We start from the raw sequence: 15,837 nt of genomic DNA on the forward strand, positions 1-15,837 counted from the left end.
GTAACAGGTGCTAAGGATACAAATACAAATAAAATATGGTTCTTACTAATTATAAGATCACAGTTCATCCATTGAAAAAGCCTGCAAAAGACTATAATACAATGGCATACGTGCTATGAAAATGAGTTCAAAGTGCTAAGGAAGAATGGAAAAGAGAATCATCAGAGCAGATATGTGAACTAGGTCTTGTTAGAAGAACATGAATTTGCAAAAGAGGAAAGTAAGACATTCTAGGAAAGGGGTTAATGGCATTTATGGTTATTCTCATAGAGAGGGTGTAGATGACTGGTTTGTATGTAGACACATCCCAACACGAATGCACAATATTGTCTGAAATTTCTATGACCTAGTACAGTCCATTCTCCTGAATCTTGATGCCTGTCTGTTCTTTCTGCTCCTTGCCTTGCTTTCTTCTAGATTTCGGAACTTTAATTTATCGTGGACCAGCTCCTGACTCTCTTTGTCAACTGCTGTTACTGATATCTCTGTGATTCTACTGCCAAAGCCTCCTTGGCTATGGATAAAAATTGACCCATTACTATGCAAGCCGGAAATATGTACAGCATTCACAGGACAAAGTTTTTGCTCAACTGCATGGAACAGGCAGCCGATCTCAGTTGGCCTTAGACAAGTCATGTACCTTTCTGGACCTTGATTTCATTATCTTAAAAATCATCTGCTTCAACTCTTTGCTCAAATGTCACCTTTTCAATGAGGCTTATCCTGAACACTGATTTCGATAAAGCAAACTGCCTTTTCCTGCGCCCCCGCCCCCAACTCCCAATGTACACATTTCCAATTCCCTTTACCTTGTTCTATTAGGAAAAAAAAAAATCTTTACCTAGCATTTACCTTCTAGCACTCAGTACTCAAAATAATATACTTATATATTATTGTGTGGTAAAAAAATTTATCCTTGACCAAAGAGAGATCTTGCCTTTTGCCCTCAGCTCCTGGGAGGTAGTCTCTAAACCCTTGGAGTATCCTGCCTAATACCTGGGGGCTCTGAGCCATGCCATATAACAATGTGATTTATGGTGGAGACTTTTAGTCACACGATATCAGCTCAACCTCCATAGAGGCTGGAGACTAAGGTGAGCAACGTGGGCAGTTGACCAAGCCTAAATGATGGGACCCTCATAGAGACTCTGGACAGCAAGTTTTGAATGAGCTTCCCTGATTAGAAATATTCTGTGGTTATTATTACAAATCACTGATGGGAGGCATTAACCCTGTCCATGACTCTACTGGTAGAGGACAACAGGAAGCTCCACATTTAGGACCCTCCTGGACTCTGCCCCATAAATCTCCCTTTGCTGATTTCAATCTGTATGCTTTCAGTCTAATGAATCATAACCATGAGATTAACAGCTTTCAGTGAATTCTGTGAGTCTTTCTTATGAATTATCAAACTGAGAGTGTCTTGAGTTTCCTAAGTTTGCAATTGGTATCGGATGTGAGGGTGGTCTTGTGAACTGTTCTCTAACTTTGCAGTTATGTTCATATTTTATTATCAGTGCCCCTCACTAGAATGTAAACTCCATGAGGGCAAGAATCATTGTATGTTCTGTTCACTGATCTATCCCACATGAGTAGAACAGTACTAGCAGAGAGTAGTTGCTAAACCAATATTTGTTGAATGATTGAATTAAATGCATTCTACTAGCTGACTTCTGCCTTCTCATTTATTTTGATACATTACATCATCTAGTTTCCCATTTCAAATTGTTTAAAATAGAGAAATACAAAATGAATAAGAGCCTTTATTATTTGTGGAGAGTGGAGGGGGAAGTTTTAAAGAGGGTTCTGACTCTTACGATATTTATAGAAATTGCACAAAAGTGTTAAGAGAAGGCTCACTGCTCCTCTCATCTTTGTCTGACTTCTGATACATGAATCGTTCTTCATATGAGAATCATTAAAAATGGACATAAATAAATATATAGTTGCCAACAGGTAGAAAGATCTATAAAGAGTTTAGAGATAAGTAAGCAGACATAGGCATGACCATGTCTGGCACCTAAACAAATGTTACTACTCAAAAGGCTACTGAGAATTTTGCTCAAGGGAGGTGAATGCTTTGGACCTTTTGATAGTTTTAAATTCTCTTTCTTTGTGCAGGGATATAGCCAAGCAGCTCTATAGAATTTCAAAAGAGAGAATGTGGACTTAAAAGTCCAAATCAAAGATAAAACTATTCACTTCTTTGTCTATTGATTTTATATGCTCACAGAAAGGAGATTTTTTAAAAAGCTGTTAATCTTGTTCATAGTACATCAATAGTGTAAAGGCTGAGAGAGCACCAGGGATGTTTAGAGGCCAAGTCTACTACATCTAAATTACTCTGCCTAATAAAATGTCACAACATGTGTGCTTGAATGTGTCCCTTGACCTCATCACTGCTGAGTCAATTAATCTGCTTTCAGGTACATTTAAAACAATTTCCACACATCTGTGCTCTCAATAATAATTCTAATCAGTTATTTAGATAACCTATGGAAATAGAAGCACTCTAATTTGGCTGTCACTGCTATGAACACGATTATAGTCCAGAACTAAAAACACTGCATCCTTTCCTGGCCTGATAAATACTTATTCAACCCTTGTGTTCCATTTATTTGATAATAATTCTAATTTACCTTATCTCTGAAACTAAGGTAATATATAAACTTTTTTAAAGTCAAATTTATATTTCATTATTCCTATCCAATAAAAATCCTTTTGATTTTATCTTCTAATATTCCTATTTATGTGTCCCCTACTCAATTTGCACTGTCATTATGGTTGTTGTTGTTTTTTTTTGAAATTTTTGATTCATATCTGCCTTGATTATTGCGAGGAATGGCATTATTTGATACGGATGTTCTGAACCCGGTTCCTCTGATACAACTTTTTTGATGGCTGGGAAGTTTTCACATTACCACTCAGATGTGCAAATTTAGACATAAAGCATTTTGGATGTTAGCAAGCACAATTAGCCAAAAAGTGGAAATCAACTCCCATGTAGAGATGCAATGGCTAGGAACATAGATAGAATGCAGCATTAGAAATGTGGCATATCCAATCATAACAAACCACCTAAATGACTGGTTGCCTTGACACTCCTGAGCCCAGTTGAAAGGCAACAAACCAGGAAGTGGGCAATGAACCAGAAAATGAAGAAAGGACACATTGACACAGTTGAGAGAAAAATCAGCCATTTCTTCCATATCCTAAGATCTGTAACCCATTTTACCTGGTAATAAACCCAATGAGGCTTCAGAGATGAGGTAGGGGCACAGAATGCTAGATAATTCTCTGATAGGAACAGGTTTTTACAATACAGATAAAAAAAGATTTTCACTCCAAAAGAGTTCTGACTGGAAGTTAAAGAAATTTCCAGATTATAGAATGCAAAATTTACTTGGAAAGCTCACTGGCTCACACTGCCTCTGCTATGTCAGAAGATGAAGCCTTGCACAAAGAGCAGGGCTAGTGAATATATTAGAGGAAAAATCGCAATCATGTTTAAAGGTCGTTCTCTACTTTTCTTGTCAAGAAGTAAACATTGGACAAGAGTGAAAAATAAAGACTACATAGACTTCAATGAGAAATTCTCATAAAATAGAAGTGCCTTATAGAAATAAGACTGGGTGTTGACGGTTGGGATTTTTTTTTTTTTAATTTAAGGACATGAGAACCATTCCTTTACCCACACAAGAGAAGGAACCCCTCTGGGCAGTCCTGAGTGAGTAGCAGTGAGCGGCAGTACACAAAAGCTTGATGATGCTAAGGCAGTAGTGGACATCCTAAAAGCAACCACCAAAGGTGTATGAGATGTAGAAAACAAAGTCTGCTAAAATCACAGTCATGCCATGATGGGGTCAGATTGTCTCAGGTCTATTAGTTCTACCATGTGGCCATTTCTAGAGACTTTCTGCTTTTTTGATCACTACCTAGAAAATAAACCCAAATCCTCTCTGTACTTGAATCATCAGATTTGTTTTTCCCAATGCCAAGATAGAGCCTGAGTAAACTTCTGAACGCAGGGCTTCATTTTTCAAAAACCCTCTTCACCTATTTGTTATTGATTCCACCTCCAACTCTCTACGTTCTCATAGTCCAGGGAATCTACAGGGGAAGGAAATCTTGCTGAGTTGCCACATGTTTTCATAGTTTGAGCTCTCTTGGGTCCTGTGATTTTGAAATCTCAACACTTACTCTGCTTTTTGTTGTAACAATACTTTCCTGTGGCAGAGATGTGGCAAGTTCTGGCTCTTGACCAAATGGAAAATAGGTTAGGTTTATAGGAAATACAAAAGAAAACTCCACCAGTTACTATTTCAAAAGTATTATCCCATTGCAATATAATGAACTTTCTGCCAAATGAAAATTAAAGTGCCTTTTTATTTTTATGATATAAGAAAACTGGAGAAAATGCAGCTGTCAATGAGAACAAAGAATACACTCAGAATAGAGTCAGAGGGCTATATAATCTCATCAACACCAAATTTTGTTATCATTCATTCATTCATTCATTCAACAAATACTTATTGACCACCTGAGGGCCTACTCTATATGAGGTTATAGGCTCTGGGGATACGGCAATGTTTAAAATAGACAAAATAATCCCCACCCTAAAAGAGCTTACGATATTACAGTAGGAGACAAAAATTAAGCAATATAAGTAAATGAAATGTAGTACAATAATGTTAAGTATTATGAAGAAAACAAAGCAGGGGAAGGAAATAAAAGACTAATAGGTATTAGAGCTTTAAACAGGCAGCCAGAAAACAGCCTAACTTGAAATAAAAATATTCAAATAAAGACATGAAAGAATTGAAGGAGAAAGTCATGTTGGTTATATTTATGACAGTGAGATAATTATAAGTCATAATTATTGATCATTTGCTATTCAGTTATGCACTGTGCTTACATTTTTACATATTTTATATGATTTACTCTTGACAACATATTTATGACCCAAATACCATTATTAAATCCATTTACAGATGAGGAAAAAAATGAGATTTTCTAATTTCACCTAGCTAGCTCATGGCAAAGGTTAATCTGAACAAAGTATTATCTGAGCTAGTCTCTGAACTTGACTCTAATGCTGTGCATGTATATACAGTTATGTTCCACAGAATCTAGAAATTTGTTTAGTCAGTTCCCTCTGAGACCCCTACATCACTCACTAATCTCCTTGGATTCAGATTATTGTGTTAAATATGTCTTTATTACTCTGTTGATTCACCTTTCAATTTGTACAAAGTTTGCCTAAGATCGGCATCCTCAAAGTCTTTTAATTTTTGCCTCCTTCTAGTCTTTCTATTCTTAATTTACCCTGGCCAAGGTGTTAGTTTAACCAGCTACCACCTATTCTTATAAGAGCAAGAGAGCTTCATGACCACCTTGTAATGAAAGACAAAAAAACTGTTTGCCCAATGTTCTCACCTTTTTTAGAGTGGAGCACTGCTCTTCTGCTTATACTGATCCCTGCTTCGGTATAACTTCCATGTATAATTAGATTTAAAAACTCCCTCCTTATAAAGGATGACTATAGAAAAGATCAAATGGAAGAAAGGGGTCAAAGAACTAGGTTCTTCCATATAGAGTAGGCAGCTACAGCAATTTGAGAGAAAACTGGAAGGGAGCAACATTGTCTATAAAAATCAATTGTTAAAGAACAAACACTTTGACTATATTACAAATACCTAACATATATTGTTCAATAAATGGGCTCACAGTAGGAAAACCAGATTGTAGTACTCATTCTAGTATTCTGTTTTAACAAAGCTCACTCTTCTCTGAGACCATTGCATATTTCATTTTCACATGTATTATCTTAGATCCTCATGATTCAATGAATATGATGTACCCAGTACCTTAAATAGTCTGAACTTAGCAGGGCACAAATTTTTGAACTTGTTATACTTTAATTCAATCACTGCTTTCTCAGTCCTATTCCTTTTCATGTACAAACAGCCCAGATAAAAATCAGCAATAGTATCTCCTAAGGAGATATCCAACCAAAAAACAATTTACCAGTTTTTCCTGCTTATAGTCACTCTCAATCTTTTAGTAGTTCTCTTGTGATTTTCTTCCTTTAATTTAGATGTGCTGCTACCCACATCAGGTCTGGCGAACATATGGAGATTATTTGGCACATATTATTCTTAGCTTTGGGACTTTAGTCACAATTCCGAGACAACAGTAAAAATTCCATTACAAACTCTGTAACAAAATATTAAAATTACTTTGGTTTCAAGTAATGGCAGATTAGTTTGTATGAGAAATCTCTCCCATCGATAACAATTTAAACTGCTAGGTGAAATACTATGAAACTATTGTTTGAAAGAGCTGGAGACTAGGTAGTAACTAGAGGAGTTGGGAAAAGTATAAAAAGAAATGATATAGGATGAGATCCACATTTCCCTCTCTCTCTCTCTTTTTTTTTTTTTTTTTTTGGTTGTTTCCCCCTCCTTTGATGGGAATCTCCAGATCTGCTTACCTAGATGATGGAGCTTCATCAAAACACAGTGGTTTTAGTGGGATGAGTAGTCAGAGGTTGGAGTTCTAGGCTTTCAGAAGAGTACGAAATTGAAAAGAAATCCTGTAATAAAGGAATCCAAAGGAGAGAAGATCCAAAATCTGAGTATATACACTGCTAAAATATCAAGCTGTCTCTTAAACTATACATTCCTGGAGAAAATCCTATGTGGTTCAGAGGAAATAGCTGAAAGATTAAGTTGCTGATTGGTGATTACAGATGCTGCCTGCCACTTGGGACACAGAGTTAGGAATTCAATCAGAGTGATAGAGGCTTGGAAAACGCCTTGAGTTATAGATTGAAATCCTATGAAGACCACAACTTGGGAGTAAAAATCATATCCCAGAATGAAGGAATCTATGCTAGAAATAAAAACAAATTTAAATAAATTCATCCAACAAAATCTTTCACCAAGCCTCCCTTTGATCAGGTAATCTACCAGTAATTTAACTGCCTGCCAATGAAAAATGCAACAATCTTCAGAGAATAATAAAACTAATGGGTCTCTATAATGTGATTAGATTATATTAATAGATTAATATATTAATATCTATTAATATAATTAATAGATATCCACAAAATCTATTAATCAACTATTACAAGACACAAAGAAACAGAAAAATATTACCAGTTTTAAAGGATGAAATATTGCTTCTTTGCTTGAATCAAGACTTTCTAGTTGGAAATTGGTTTCTATAGCTAGGCAAATAGATTAGACAGATAATGATAGACAGATGATAGATATGATAGATAGATAGATAGATAGACAGACAGACAGACAGACACACAATAGATAGATAGATAAATAGATAATTTATAATATAGGTTATAATAATTTCTCTCTACTTTGTTGGTCGTGTATTCTACAATATTTATTGAGCCCCTACTACTGTGATAGGTCTTTGGAATAAAAGGTGATAAAGAAATCAGAACTGCTCTTAAGGCATCACAATCTGTAGGGAAGAGAGATATGAAAATCAATAATCATAATACATTGCTAAAGGTACCACAAAAAAAAAAACCCAAGGGCAAAAAATAACACTAAATGTTTGCAACAGACTTTGCCTTGAATTTGCATTCTGCTTGATTTGATCCTTACTCAGCCTAATCTACCCAGGCTGAGTTATAGTCTTTCTTCTTGTGACTGCCTTAGAATTCATCACTTAATCCTATATTTCTTTACTTGTCTATCTCCCTGACTATATGATGAGCTTCTTGAATACAAGATTTTGTATGATCATCTTTGGATGCCCCCCAAAAAGAAGAAATATATAATACAGATACAGAGAAGACTCATATTTTGAAATTAATAAGAATGTTAAAACAACTATGATACATATGTTAAAGAAAGAATAGGAAAATTTAGATATAATGAGTGAGGAGATAATTCAGGACAGATATTAAAAATATAAGAGAAAGAAAACTAGATGGAAATCTTTGAACTAAAAATGATAACATTTGAAATAAAATTCAATTAGAATGAATTCAACAGTAGATTGAACACAAGAGGAAAAAGAATCAATGAACATAAAGATAGGGTAATAGAAGTTATAGAAACTGAAGAACAGAAAGAATTAACTGGAAAAGAAAGTAGGACTCAACGACAGATATAGTATCGAGTGATCTATTACATGTGCAATCGAAGTCTCTGAGAGAATAAAGACAGAATTTATCAGAAAAAAATATTTGAAGAAACATTGGTCAAAATTTTTCCAAATATGATTAGAACAGTAGCTCATGTATTGGAGGAGCTCAGCAAAACCCAAAAATATAAACACAAAGAAATCCACAACTTCAAAGTTAAACTGCTGGAACCAAAGAAAAAAAGAAATATTGTATTTAAGAGAAATACAATAATACCAATGACTGATAACAGAAACAATGCATGCCAGTAAACGATGGAATGACATCTTTTAAGAGCTGAAAGAAAAATAAAATTGTAAAGAATTATGTCTAATAAAAATAACGACAAAAAGAAAGCAAAGTCCTTTTCAGATAACAGGAAACTAAGATAATTCACCAGCAGACTCAAAAGAGATACTTATGATACATATGAGATATTCATAAGAGTCATGGTGAAGGGAAATAATATCAGAGGATAACTTATTTCAAAAAGAAAGAATAGAAGGGAGATAGGGTAGGCAAAATGGTGTGAAGAGAGTTAAAAGGTATGAATTTCCAGGGTAGACTAACTAACTATAAAGGTAGTACAAAGGATAAAAGGCAAAAGTAGGAAGATCATCTATAATTATAACAATAAACTAAGGGTTACACAAACACACAACAAAAGTAAAAAATAATGACAAAAAAGATAAATGTGGAGGGATGCATAGAAATTATAATGATTTCAGAATGTGTTTGAATTTAAGTGACCATTAACTTAAACTATACTGCTAGAAAGCTCATAGTAACCATAAACTAAAAATCTATAAGAGATATACAAGAAATAAAGAGAAAGGAATCCAAAAATGACATCATAGAAAGTCATCAACGTACAAGAGAAGAAAGAGAATAAGAAAGGAACAGAGAATACAAAAAAAAGAAAGAAACAATTAATAAAATGGCAATAACTACATATCTATCAATAATTACTTTAAATGTAAATGGACTAAATGTTCTAATCAAAAGACACAGAGTAGGTGAATGAATAAACAAAACCCATACATATGCTGCCTATAAGAGAACTACTTCAGATTGAAAGATACACACAGATGAAACTAAAGAAATGGAAAAATATATTTCATGCAAATAGAAACAAACAAATAAAAAAGTTGGGTAGCAATATTTATATCAGAAAAAAATATAGACTTTAAAACAAGGACCAGAGACAAAGAAGGACATTTCGTATTGATAAAGGAATCAATCTGACAAGAGGATATACTCTCGTAAACATCTATACATCCAACCTAAATATATAAAGCAAATATTGACAGACATAAAGAGGAGGTATAATCAGTAATATAGACATAGTAGAGAACTTTAACACCCCACTGACATCAAGGGGTAGATCATCCAGACAGAAAATCAACAAATAAACTATGGCCTTCAATGATACATTACACATTACACTCAAAAGCAGCCTTTAAAGTAAACATAAAATATTTTCCAGGATTGATCACGTTAGGACACAAAACAAGTCCCATCAGTCTAAGAAGACTGAAATCATACCTTTTCCAACCACAACAGCATAAAACCAGAAATCAATAACAGGAAGAAAACTGGAAAAAACATAAACATGTGGAGATTAAACAACATGTTGCTAAACAATGAATGGATTGAAGAAGAAATCAAACAAGAAGTCAAAAACTACCTTGAAACAAATAAAAATGAAAACACAAAATTCCAATATTTATGGGGTATAGCAAAAGCAGTTCTTAAGGAAAATTCATAGCTATACATGCCTGCCTCAGGAAATAAGAAAAATCCCACATAAACAATTTAACTTTACACATAATGGAACTGGAAAAAGAAAAACAAACAAAAGCCAAAGTAAAGAGAAGAAGGGAAATAACAAAGATCCCAGTCGAAATAAAGTAGATATTAAAAAGACATATAAAAAGATCAATGAAACTAAGAACTGGCTCTTTGTAATGATAAATAAAATTGACAAACATTTACTAAACTCATCAAGAAAAAAGAGAGGACCTAAATAAAATCATAAATGAAAGAGAAGTTACAACCAACACACAGAAATATAAAGGATCATTAAAGAACACTACAAACATTTATACGCCAACAAATTTCATAACCTAGAAGAAATTGATAAATTTCTAGAAACAAAAACCTTCCAAGGCTGAACCAGGAAGAGATAGAAAATCTAAACAGACCTATTATTAACAATGAAATTGAAGCAGTAATCAAAATACTGTCAACAAATAAAAGTCCATGACTAGATAGTATCACACATGAATTCTACCAAACATTCAAAGAAGAATTAATATCTATCCTTCTCAAAGTATTCTTAAAAAAACTGAAGAGGAAAGAATGCTTCCAAACTCATTCTACAAAGCCAACATTACCTTGATACCAATACCAAGGACATTATAAAAGAAGAAAATTATAGACAAATATCAGTGATGAACATAGATGCAAAAATTCTAAGCAAATATTAGCAAACCAGATTAAACAATACATTAAATGGATTATACACCATGATCAAGTGAAATTTATCTGAGGAATGAAAGGATCGTTTAACATCTACAATTAACATGATGCATCACATCTACAAAATGAAAGAAAAATCATATCATCATCTCAATAAATGCAGAAGCAGCATTTGACAAAATTCAACAATCTTTTATGATAAAAAGTCTCAACAAAGTGAATATAAAAGGAATGTAGCTCAACATAATAAAGGCTATATATGACATACCCAGAGCTAATGTCATACTCAATGGTGAAAAGCTGAAAGCTGTTCCTCTAATATCAGGAAAAAGACAAGATGTCCACTTTCACTTTTATTCAACATAGCATTGGAAGTCCTAGCGACAAAAATTAGACAAGAAAAAGAGACAGAGAAAGATAAATACTGTATTTCGCTTATATATGGAATCTAAAAATACAAACAAATGGATAAATAAAACAAAAACAGAAACAGACCCAAGATACAGAGAACAAGCAAATGTTTGTCAAAGAGAAAGGAGGACTGGAAATGGGGAAAATAAATAAAAGGGAAAAAAAGAATCACTTGGGGTTTTGGTTAAAATGCACATTCCTAGGCCCCACTCCAAATCTCCCATATTAGTAATTGATACATGCACATTCAGAGAACCCTCAGAAATCCAACACTTGAGAATCACTAACTTTGTTGATATTTATCAGTTTTAATGTAGTTGGGCAATATTTGTAGAGGACATTTAAAAAAAAAAGAAATACAATAATCAACACTTAACACAGATCCTATTCCTATTAGCAGCCTATGTGAATATTTTTAAAGTAGCATGTTAATTTTATAATACTATTAGCGTGTGATAGAAAAATGTGAAAATTAAACTCTGATCTATGTGTACCACAATATTTTCCTGAATATTTTCCCTTAGAGAAGTCTATAAATATTTGTTGAATGAAATAAATCTAATAGATTAAAATATTTTTAATCATCAATTTTACATAGCATCTGGAGTTATAAAGTTGCAGCAGCAATCAGAATATTTAATATAAAATATAAAATTCTGACTACGCTTCCTATAATATACACAGATCAGGTTCATTATTGAAGCAAAGCTGATGCAACTCTCCTGTATGAGATTACGATATAATATATTTTAAGAACAAAGATTTTTTTAAGACATTTTAAAGATTATGAAGAGCAATAGGATCTTACAGTAGTCATTTTCATCTTATTTTCAATATGAATTAGTTAAGTTAATACCAGGATTATTTCTAATGACAGAATGAAGGACTTTGTCCTCAGTTAAATGCATTTCAAGAACCAAAGGGAAAATCAAAAAGAAGCCTTACTTATTACCTATTACTTATTACTGATAATACCTATGATACTTCTATACAATCTCTGTTGCCCTCTCTATGGCAAAGAAAGATAATCTTGATTTGCAGAAAGAGGAAATGCATCCATTCCAGTGGGAGGAGACGGACAGAAAACAAATAATTATAAAATGTATAGATGATGATAAATCCTATGAAGAAAAAGAAAACAGGAAAGATAGAAAGCTATTTATGATTTTTAATGCTCCATAAATCTTAGTTTTTATATAAAATCTCCTAAGTTTTGAATGTTGGCAAGTCATTTCATAAAAAGTAAAAAAAATAATAATAATAATGATGTAGGTCAATATTACACAAGCCAAACAAAACAAGGCATCTGAGTCAGTTTTGGTAAACATTTCACCAGAGTGTAAAGTAAACTCTAGGCTGGTTGACATTTTAGGTGGCTTTACGTTCTAAAGGTCTATGATACTATAAATTGGCCAAAAGAAGGAAATTGAACTCATATTGTAAAAGAAAAAACAGTAGAATTTGGAATTAGAGCAATCCTATTTTATACTCACATAAAGCATTACAGATTCATGCTTAAGTGCTTTCAGAGTTGATTTGGGGCACAGGCAGTACATATTCAACAATACGTGAGACCTGAAGTGTAAAGGAATTAACAAATTTACAGAAGGTTGAAGTGTAGCAGTGTACCTCCTCCTCCCCCCTGCAAAAAAAAAATATATATATGTCACTTTGATATATTGGTCATTTCAAGGTACAGTCACTTGAAAAACAGCAAATGCAGGGAGAGGCTTTCTCCAAATTCCCCTTACTCCTTTAATTTTGAAAGATAAATCTTCTCAAAAGAACTCAGTTGTCATAAATCCTCTCCCTGGGATTTTCATCAATCAGGGGAGATTGACTCTTATCACAAGAGAAGAGACTAGAAGTTGGTAATACTCCCAAACTTTGTCACAAACTATCATACTTCTCATTTATTCTTCTAAGGGACCTTCTTCATCTTTCCCAAAAAATCATTTACTCTCCCTTGAAAGGCCTACATCTTCTCTCTTCTTTCCCTGTTAAGATGGCGTTTAATCCTGAATTCCAAAGCCACCTCTTTGACATATTCATATTTCTCTGGGTATCTCCCATGTGTACATGAAGTATATATGCTACTAAACTTGTTTCTTTTTCTCTTGTTAATATTCTTTTATTACAGGGGTCTCAGATAAGAACTCGAACAGGTAGAGGGAAAATTATTTTTCCTCCCCTACAAGGTCAAAGGAAGGATAAACTATATAATCCACATTTAAAAAAAAAAAAAAGGAAAGGCTTCATTTTCACTCACAATATATCCTGTTCCCGGGGAAAATTAGAAAACCAAATAGAGTAAGAAAAAGGTATGGTGGCACTTGTGCATTAGTTCAACAGTAATTTAAATAGATATACTTTAATTACAATTCACCATCAATGGAATCTCCCTATAGCTTCTTATTTGCATAAGAGCCACATACTATTATTGTATCATTTTGCTGGTAAAAAAATTTTTCATCATTTAAAATTTCTGACTTTTAAATACATTCTGGGATTCATATCCATCAAATTGTTCAACTTGAGCATCCAGCTGTCATCTACAAATATTTTCCAAAACTATTGCCTTTCCAAGAAGCTCTTTAAGTTTTACCATTTCATAGTTCACCTCTAAGCAAGACATCATGGAGAAAGTAAATAGGTTACATGTCTGCTCTGTGTCATCCCCAGTGCTGTTTGGAATCAGCTTATTGACCCTTCTTCAAGTCATCTGTCTGCCTTCTAAGGTCACAATCGTCATTATTTTTTTTCTAGACGTGGCAGACCTCATGGAGCTGGGCACAACCAGTTTTCTGGAGTAGGTTGTTGAGGTTTTTTATTATTATTATTATTAAAAACATAGGGATGACAAAACAAGTAACTATCAATGCTTTTAAAAACAGAAGTTTCAAGTGCAGTCTTCAATTTTTTTTCAATATAGAACACGTTCTGTCAACAACAAAATATATTTCTTGGGAGTTACGTAGATGAATTTTACCCAGAACATTTTTAGTAATAATTTTCAATTTTTTAAAATGCAATTGCACTGTTCTGCAGATAAGCAAGGCTCACTTTAAAAACACGGTCCTTGAGGTCATCAGATATAATTTTGCTTGAATCCTTGTGACTAGTGTCTTCCCAATATTTTCTAATGTTGAACACAGCTGGCGCTTCCCATCATATCAATCTTTCTAAAACAATAAATTCACTACTTCTATCTTGGCTTCCTTTCTGATGTCTCTCTGTAAGTTACTTTTCCTTCCCAACTGCCACGGTGCCGCTCAGAGACCCAACGGGCAGCAAACGTAGTTTAAAATAATGCCTGATACCCTGGCCACCATAAAAACTGTATCCTAAGAAATAAAATGTGTTTAAAGAAAATAACATTTAAAATCCTCTCCTGAAGTTGTGGCACTTATGTTAAAACATGATTTTCCTTCCTTTCTTAGACCCACTTTAAAATGTTATCCTTTTCAAATTTGATTTATGTAGCTGCTAGACAGATGAAGGAGCTCTTTTAAATAATTGCCAAGAGAACAAAATAGGAATCAAAGTGTCAAATTCCCTAACATTATTTTGTAGGTAGCCTTAAATACTTCTTTAATGCCTACGAGAAATCAAATATTGGTAATCTGTCTCTGTCCATTTCTCTCTTCCCAGATAGCTAATGACATGCATTATACTTCCCTGACTGTGTGTACCTTTCATTTCACGCAAAGCCTTTAATCCTTCTCTTTTTAGATAAAATGCCATAACCATAGTGTAGTAGGTTAAGATTGATTGACAAGTGCATATAATTATGGCTTCAATAGTGCAGTATGTTTTACAGTTGAAAAAAAATGCACAACCTTGAAAATAAAGAAGTTGTGCCCTTTCTCTGGGATAAAAGGATCATATCAAATTGGTTCATTTCTTTGCTGGAATGAAATAAAAGATTTCCTGTAACAAAGAACACCACCCAAAAGGCTGCTGGAGGAAGTCTTTCTTGACTAGATAATGCTTTGCCAATAAGGAAATCAAAAGAGATAAAAGTGGAATTTTAAGTGTTTGTCCCTTTTACTTTATTTCCCATTCATAGTTCATATGTAGTTGGGAACAAAAAGAGACAATAGCAAAAACTGTAACATTCAGAAATACAGATTTATAAAATACATAAAAGGATAAAGTTTGTAAATTAAAACCAAGGGTTATACTAGGTTAAACAAGGTTCTCTTACTTTACTTCTGGCCTCAGATTCTAGCAAAACCCACAACGAATTCATGTTTTATTCCTTTAGTTTCAGTATTCTGTTTCAACCTATTAAATACAAAAATATTTATGGATTTAGGATTTCGTGTTAAAAATGGGATTAAATATACCAATTGGGAACCTTAAATCTGAGCAGTCAGTGGAAAGAAAGAAACTTCACCCATCCTGTGGTGGGTATAATGATTGTGTTCAGATTTGCAGGCATGTGTTAGTTGCTTAACAATTTATTGAAGCATTATTTGAGCACTCACTATAAGCCGGCCATCACAAGTAGCCCTTCGACTCTCTGCACTCAGCTAAGAAAACCTTAGTGTTTTCTTTTTGCTGGGCTAAGCACCTCTGTTTGCCTGATGATACAGTAGTCTCCCTCATCTACACGAGATGTGTGCCAAGATCTCCAGTGGATGCCTAAAGCCACAGATAGTCTGGAACCCTACATAACTATGTTTATTCTTATACATACCATACCTATGATAGTTTAATTTGTAAATTAGGTACAAGAAGAGATTACCGATAATAATAAAAAAATAGAACAATTATAACAATATATA

This window comes from Pteropus alecto, unplaced genomic scaffold (assembly GCF_000325575.1).
Source record: "Pteropus alecto unplaced genomic scaffold, ASM32557v1 scaffold20, whole genome shotgun sequence".
Taxonomy (NCBI): domain Eukaryota; kingdom Metazoa; phylum Chordata; class Mammalia; order Chiroptera; family Pteropodidae; genus Pteropus; species Pteropus alecto.